At 42.8% G+C, this 8,472-nt stretch overlaps 1 long non-coding RNA gene across 1 annotated transcript; it reads right to left on the reverse strand.

The window, feature by feature from the left end:
- Nucleotides 1-460: 460 nt before the first annotated feature.
- LOC142482961 (uncharacterized) lies at nucleotides 461-4,817 on the reverse strand. Its single transcript, XR_012797152.1, has 3 exons — nucleotides 4,628-4,817; nucleotides 3,991-4,145; nucleotides 461-1,072 (listed from the first exon to the last, which is right to left on the reverse strand). It is a non-coding gene; the product is annotated as an uncharacterized LOC142482961 (long non-coding RNA).
- Nucleotides 4,818-8,472: the final 3,655 nt, after the last annotated feature.

The raw sequence follows: 8,472 nt of genomic DNA on the forward strand, positions 1-8,472 counted from the left end.
TTTGGTGCGGAAAGGTGGAGATCGCGATTTATACCCGATTTGGGAAGGGCTACGCACCGCGGAAAAGCAATAAATACAATAATAATGCACAGCGCTGTTGAAACGTTGTCTTCCTGAGCATGGCAAATGGTCATATTCTTTAACAAAACGAATATACCATGTTACGCTACTTCTAGTTATCCTCAGTGCGGGGGAAAAATACCTTCAATGTGATATGGGGGGGGGGGGGGGGGGCACACCAGTCCTCAAGGGCTACCAACAGGTCAGGTTTTCAGGATATCCCTGCTTCAGCACAGGTGGCTCAAATCAGTGGCTCAGTCGAAGACAGTCACCTTTGCTGAAGCAGGGATATCCTGAAAACCTGACCTGTTGGGGGAAGGGGGTGGCGGAAATCTTGAGGGCTGGAGTTGGCCTCCCCGATTTAGATGTATTCAAATAAAAAAAAGTCAGCCAGATGCAGTTATTTGAAATATGAAAGACTCAGGCGGGGCTTGGACAGCCCCAATATGAGGAAGATTCACACTTAATGGTTTATTCAGTTGTGCAGAGATCGGCTAAATAGATCTGATCCAACATCTGCATAATTATTCTGTTTAAAAGTACAACATATATACAGCTATAAATTAATTCTAAATAGATTTTTCTTTTTTTTTTTCCTTTCTTTTTTCTTCTTCTTTCGTTTTTCTTTTTGTTCTAAAAGTCTTTCCGCTTTCGGTACAGGCTGAAGAAATAAATCGGGCCACTTTCGGCGCGGGTCTGGACTTGTAATGTGGCGACCGGAGGTTTTTTTCCCGCTCTTCTTCCGACTGCTGCAAAGGGTGCTGGGAGGGATTTGACGGTGCCGATCTAGTGTCAATAGAATGAATTGTGGGAAGAAGCCAGGTCCTAATGGATACCTAATGTCAAAATGGTTGTGCGTTGACATGTCTTATTCGGGTTAACCCCTGCGCTGCCAAAGGGGCCTGCTTCTCTGGCAGTGAAGGGGTTAAGTTGGTCTTGTAACGCTTCCAATGTTGATTCGGTCCTCCTGGCGTGACGTGTGTTGCCAAAAGATTTCAGCTACTTCGAAAACCTGTGGAGGAAAGGGTCACAATACAAGTTAGGGCACAAGTTTAGGTTAGTGTAGAAATCTCCGTAAATGTCACGTATAGGACGGAAGTCTTACAGGGGACTAAAAGGGTCTTCTATTAGAGCAGGGGTGGGAAACTCCAGTCCTCAAGGGCCACCAACAGGTTAAGTTTTCAGGATAGCATATATAAGAGAGAGATAAGACTGCTTCCACCATATCTATATATTAGTGTATATAAAGATAAAGCAGGTGCTCAGGGGAACAGTATAATATATATTACAGTGTTGATCTAAAGAAGATCAGAAAGAATTCCCCTATCTCAAGCACTCAATGCTGGATAGTAGTAGAGAGACAGTGTTCAGTCTCACAGATAATTGCTGAAGGTAGGTCTATTAACCCTATGACAACCAAGAGAATCAGTAGATAAAATAATAAAGTTTTATTTCTAATTCACAATGATAAAAACATATAGATATAACACAATAAAATCCCCATTTTTAAGTGGTTTATAGTAGGCTGTATCCACACTAAATAGCGATAGAATAATATGTAGCCTAAACCATCTGACAACAAATAACTCAATAATGATTGATGCTCAGGGCCAACAGTGCCCTATGTGGCATGGATAGGTAATAAAGGTAATTCTACAGCTGTGGGTGGTATATCACCAAGATGTATCCATGTCACAATATACCATCCAAATCACAGTATCCGCTGCATGACAATACCTCAAAATAGTTATAGTCTGCACACCATATATGACATATCCACAGTAACCATTTCAAGTCTAATACACAGTGAGGTGAACAGACATATTATATGATTGGTATCTGACACTCTTAGACTGTAATTAGCAACCCATTCGTGTATTAGGGTGTCACTATATAAATTGTTAGAGATGTGATGTCAGTATTTGGTCAGAGGCAGAGTAGGTATGTAAAACCTCTAAACCTAAGAAAGCCAAACTTAAATCACTAGCACAGTGTAACTGATATATAGTAGAGGTATGATCGCAGCGGATCAAAATGAGGAGCCACGGCAGCCGCCGATACAAGCCTGGTAGTTCGCCTGAGCTTGGAGGCTGTCGCCACTTCTGATGATGTCACAGGGGTGACGTCTTACGTAACACTGATCTAAGCAAAATCCTCAATGAGACACCACCCGCAGCTGTAGAATTACCTTTATTACCTATCCATGCCACATAGGGCACTGTTAGCCCTGAGCATCAATCATTATTGAGTTATTTGTTGTCAGATGGTTTAGGCTACATATTATTCTATCGCTATTTAGTGTGGATACAGCCTACTATAAACCACTTAAAAATGGGGATTTTATTGTGTTATATCTATATGTTTTTATCATTGTGAATTAGAAATAAAACTTTATTATTTTATCTACTGATTCTCCTGGTTCTCATAGACCCACCTTCAGCAATTATCTGTGAGACTGAACACTGTCTCTCTACTACTATCCAGCATTGAGTGCTAGAGATAGGGGAATTCTTTCTGATCTTCTTTAGATCAACATTGTAATATAAGTTTTCAGGACACCCTGCTTCAGCACGTGGCTGTGACTGAGCCACCTGTGCTGATGCAGGGATATCCTGAAAACCTGACCTGTTGGTAGCTCTTGAGGACTGAAGCTGGCCCCCCACGGAAGTCAGTAGGATCAGCCTGTAGAAAAGGAGTATTTCCCATGACGTGGCTGGTATGTACGTAGGGTCCTTTCCGTACCACATGCACCAAAAGGGCAGGGAAAAGGTTAAGAGACCCATCACCTTTATTTGACGCATAAACATGCCCATGTGATTAGTTCACTTTGTCCCCTAGAGGGACTGCTTTAAAGAAAAACAAAAAGTCATTGTGTGAGGGGGTTTGGGTGCTCTAAAATGCCCAGATAGGATGACAAAATGGTATTGGTAAATACATTTTTATTTATTTATTATTATACAGCACCCAAGTGTGTACAGCTTTAAACGGCAAAATAACTTTGCAGGAAGTTTCAAACTATAAGGCAAGTTTGGGAAGTCCTTCTGGGATTGCTTCTGACCCGGTCATTGTTGAAGTGGGGGTTTTGAGGGGGAAAAAAATAAATAAAAAAATACAAAAACTTATTAGATCTAAAAACTACAATACATTCCGCTTTAAATAAAGAAATGTACTTAAAAAAAATAAAAAATAAAGCACTTATCCACTCCCTGTTATTATTCCAAATCCTAATGATTCATAAGCTCCGTACGAAGTTTCTTGTTGAATGGGCACTTTGGATTTTGCGGCAAATGATTTTTTATTATACGTTTCCGTCGGCTATGGGATAATAAAGAATAATTTGCTGCAAAATCCAAAGTTCCCATTCCTCTTCTTCTGCAGTTGCAGTATCCTACAAAACCCAGCAGGGGGGCCCCTTGAGATGAGGGCACCGGTCACAAGTCATTGAACTCAAAGCTGCACACAAAGCAATATCCTACGTTTTTTTTATTTATAAATTTGTACTTGGAGCATTTTTTTTAAACAACTCTGAATGACATTTTTAATGAATTATAATGTAACAAGCATTTTTGGTTTCTATAGTGAACATTTACAAAGTCACATCCCTTTCCTCTTCAGGCTGTGGCACACCCCTCTTTAAGCCCTGCCCTCTCTCTAGCAGTGCACCCACAGAACTTCCATATTAATATGCAAATTCGTTCTACTGACTGCAGAATACTCCTCTGCAGCCATTTAGTGAACCCCCGAGCCGAATCTTCGCCGATCGATCACAGGAGAACGGATCGATCGGCAACTTAGCTAATTACTTATCACGGTATGGATTTTATTGATGCACATATTAAAAGGAAAAAACAACAAAAACCCACACACCTATTAAGAGGCGTACACAAGAACATGCTATTCTTGTGTGCATAACACATACAGTGTTTATACCTGTGTTTAATCGGACGTGCTCAGCACGAACTAGCCACCATGCATTGAGGCTTGCACTTCGGTCAATCTGCTACAGCTTGGTGTACCCATTCTCTGTGCTCTCTGGTACAGATCAGAGTCCCCAAAGTAACGAGCCCGATACAGCAGTCCTTCCTCTGGAATTAAAAGAAAGAAACAGCCATGAGTGGACGCCACCAAGTCAAACACTTGTTTCAGATTCTGTTTCCTTCGGAGAGTTCTTGCATTTAAAGGCTTCCACTAAATATATGGCGTGTCAATGACAATACCAATTCGCACATTCAGTTCATATCCCTGTTATAAGGACCTATCAATTTTGACGTCTTCATTATAGGGTTAAATATACGAAACACTGCAGAAGACACCTCATCACCACCTCATGCATCACTGACAATGTACCCAGCACTGCACGTAGAATTTTGCAGACACAAGTCCTTGCTCTAAGAGCTTACGCTCTACATTAGTGCCTGAGGGACATAAAAGGGACTTGCCCAAGGTCATCAGGAGGGCCGATCATGGGATTCGAACCACGTTCACTCGCTCCATAGGCATCAGCCATGCAATGGTGTCACAAGTGAGTGTGACCCTGAAAGGACGTGCGAGCACCAGGCACACTCACTCTGCTGCTTCTCCTTCCAGCAGTTATTCCGGAGGTTGGCTATATAGTCATCTTCCACACTCCTATCCACGTTCTTCATGTTTGTCCCGGTGTACTCCTCCTCAAAGTTATCTGCTACATAGTAAGGTATCTTCAGGTGTTCCGTCACCCTCCTATGTATATGCCCCACAGACCTGTCCGGGGAAAGAAGCCACAGTAAGGACACGGCACACAAGACTGGACCATTTAAAGGGCCAGTGCCTCGTGGGACCCATGTTTACAAATGGCAATGACACGTTTACATCTTGGTGATTGATGCTTTTTTAAACCAATATCCAATATCTAAAGTATTTTTCAATAAGAAATGAATCATTTTAAAGTTGGTTTGAAAACATGGTGAGCCGGGGACATAGTATGGATTTCATTTTCCCTGTCTACTTCAGCAGTGGCCAACTCCAGTCCTCAAGGGCCACCAACAGGTCAGGTTTCAGGATATCCCCGCTTCAGCACAGGTGGCTCAGTCGTTGACTGAGCCCCTGATTTAGCCACCTTTGCTGAAGCAGAGATGTTCCCCAATACGTGGCCTGTTGGTGGCCCTGGAGGACTGGAGTTGGCCACCCCTGCTCTACTGTATTTTTTTTTGTGATAAATCGGTGTGTGCAACAAGAGTTTGCGCAGGCAGCCTCCTCCCCTATCAGAGATTACCAAGAAAGACCATCTCCAAATCCTTTTTTAGTGTTGCTTAAGGCGCGGGGTCCCGGAGCATGGCCTGCCTTCCCATGTTAAGGGCGGAGGAAACCATTTACAGGCCCCACTGAAAACAAAATGCAATTTTAAAAGAAACCCAAAAATATATAAAATGTTTAATATTTTATTTATTTATTTATTTATAAAATATTTTACCAGGAAGTAATACATTGAGAGTTACCTCTCGTTTTCAAGTATGTCCTGGGCACAGAGTAAAACAAATAATACATGGTTACAAATACAGTTACATAAATGAACAAGGTATACATTTATATACAAGACATTGCATGCACAGTTAAAGAAAATATATATTATGAGCGTATGAAACAGTTACAGACCAGATTAAAGTGTGAGACAGCCTTAGATTTGAAAGAACTTAAGCTGGTGGTGGATATGAGAGTCTCTGGTAGGTTGTTCCAGTTTTGGGGTGCACGGAAGGAGAAGGAGGAACGTCCGGATACTTTGTTGAGTCTTGGGACCATGAATAGTCTTTTGGAGTCTGATCTCAGGTGATAGGTACTGCATGTGGTAGGGGTGAGGAGCTTGTTCAGGTAGCTGGGTAGCTTGCCCAGAAAGTATTTGAGGGTGAGACAGGAAAGGTGAACTTTGCGCCTAGACTCTAGTGATGACCAATCTAGTTCTTTGAGCATTTCGCAGTGATGTGTGTTGTAGTTGCATTGGAGAACAAAGCGACAAATTGAATTGTAGAGGGTGTCAAGTTTGCTAAGGTGGGTTTGAGGAGCCGAGCCATATACTATGTCTCCATAGTCAATAATTGGCATTAGCATCTGCTGTGCAATACGCTTTCTGACCAGGAGACTTAGGGAGGATTTGTTCCTGTAAAGTACCCCTAGTTTGGCATAGGTCTTGGTTGTCAGGGTATCAATGTGCATCCCGAATGTTAAGTGGGAGTCAAACCATAAGCCCAGGTATTTAAAACTAGTGACAGGTGTTAGGGTGGTTTTAGCGTTGGTTCTAATCAGGAGCTCAGTCACTGGAAGCTTTACAAATTTAGTCTTGGTCCCAAATACCATTGTTACAGTCTTGTCAGTGTTTAAAAACAGTTTGTTTTGGGAAATCCAGTTTTCGAGTCTCAAAAAGTCAGACTGAAGTATGTGTTGAAGGTCAGAGAGGCTATGGCTGTGTGCATACAGGATTGTGTCATCTGCATACATGTGTATTGAGGCTTCCTTACAAGCTGTGGGAAGATCATTAATGAACACTGAGAAGAGTAGGGGCCCCAGAACAGAGCCTTGCGGGACACCACAGGTGATATCCAGGGGGTTGGAGTTAGAGCCTGAGATGGACACATGTTGGGATCTTCCTGATAGGTAGGACTGAAACCAGTTTAAAGCATGTTTCCCTATTCCAGAGCTCTGGAGTTTGTTAAGCAGGATAGCATGATCAACTGTGTCAAAAGCCTTTGCAAAATCTAGGAATACTGCACCAGTGAGTTGTCCCCGTTCCATTCCACACTGGATTTCATTGCAAACTTTTAGCAGGGTAGTTACGGTGGAGTGTTTGGGACGAAACCCAGACTGGAATTGGCTAGGGAAATTTGTCTTGGTGTAGAACTCGCTTAATTGGGAGTGGACACATTTTTCCATAACTTTGGATAGAATTGGGAGAAGTGAGATTGGCCTGTAGTTTGAGACAGTGTTTTTGTCCCCACTTTTGAAGATTGGGACAACTCTGGCAGTTTTCCAGGTCTTAGGGATATGGCCTGCAGACAGGATAGAGTTGACTATGGACGCAATTGGTTTGGCAATGGCTGGGGCACCAAGTCGTAGGAACCTAGATTGTAGTAAGTCGGGTCCACATTGGCTGCTTAGTTTTAGTTTGAGGAGCGCTTGTGTAATCTCCTCTTCAGATACTGGGCTAAATTGAAAATTGTGGGCAGTGTTGGGAGGGGGTGGGACTATAGGGGTACTCCCAGGATGAGATTCAGGTTTGGGGTTTGTGCTGCATTTCGCTAATAAGTTAGTGGCACACCCCACAAAGTAATCATTGAATGCATTTGCAATGTCAGTGGGGTTTGTCAGAGTAATATCCCCCTTAGTGATATTACTTGGTTGTTGATGGTTAGGAGGCTGGAATATATTGTTGATAACCTTCCAGAAATTAGCTGGGTTTGATGTATTCTGGAGGAGATTGTCAGAGTAATATTGTGCTTTTGCATGCCTTGTTTGCCTTGTGCACACGTTCCGCAGGCATCTGTAGTGATTGAGATCCTTGGTAGTGCCAGTTACTTTGTAGCTTTTCCACAAGGCATCCCTGAACTGGTAGAGTGCTATAAGATCAGGTGTAACCCATGGAAGGTGGGCCCCCCGTACCCTTATTTTGCGTAGTGGAGCATGGGTATCGCAGAGTTTTAAGAACTCGGATTGGAAATAGTCGAGCGCAGAATCAGGGTCGGGAATTAAATCGATTCTGTGCCATGGGCAGTTGGTAAGGTCATCCAGAAACTGTTGTGGGTTAAAGTTTTTAAATGTTCTAGTGAGGAGAACTTTGGGGCTTGAATGGGGCGGTTTAATTTTCCTTACACAGTACACTATTGCATGGTCACTGAAAATGTCAGGAAGGATGCCAGAGGATTGGATTCTGCTGGGGTTTGAGGAGAGAATCCAGTCTAGCAAGGAATGGTTATGCGACTTCAGGTTTATTCGTGTGGGTTGGGAAATGAGTTGCGATAGGTTAAGTGACTTGAGTTGTATCTGGATTTTGTGGTTTTTAGGGTCAAGCCAATTGAAGTTGAAATCCCCAAGAACTAGCAGCTCACTCTTCTGGATATGGATTTATTTCTGTGATGCAAGATACCCTTTAATGTGCAATTAACCAAACTATATCAGTAGGAGAAGTGTGGGTTTCCCTAATACCCTCTCTCCGGAGATTTGCACATCTCTGTAACTGAGCTGTCTCCTGAGTTAACCCTTTAGATCCTTGGCAATGCATTGCAGCCACCTTTGGTAGTAAAGTGCTGGCGATCTTCAGCTTTAGAAAAGACAATTACAGGCACTGGCCCCCACCGCCTGCCATTTAAAGGGCCACGCCCACACAAACACAACAGGTTTTCTAAACCATGGATGTTTGTCACGGGGCAGTCCCTGTTCGGAAAGGGA

Source organism: Ascaphus truei, unplaced genomic scaffold (genome assembly GCF_040206685.1).
Source record: "Ascaphus truei isolate aAscTru1 unplaced genomic scaffold, aAscTru1.hap1 HAP1_SCAFFOLD_2830, whole genome shotgun sequence".
NCBI classification, from domain to species: domain Eukaryota; kingdom Metazoa; phylum Chordata; class Amphibia; order Anura; family Ascaphidae; genus Ascaphus; species Ascaphus truei.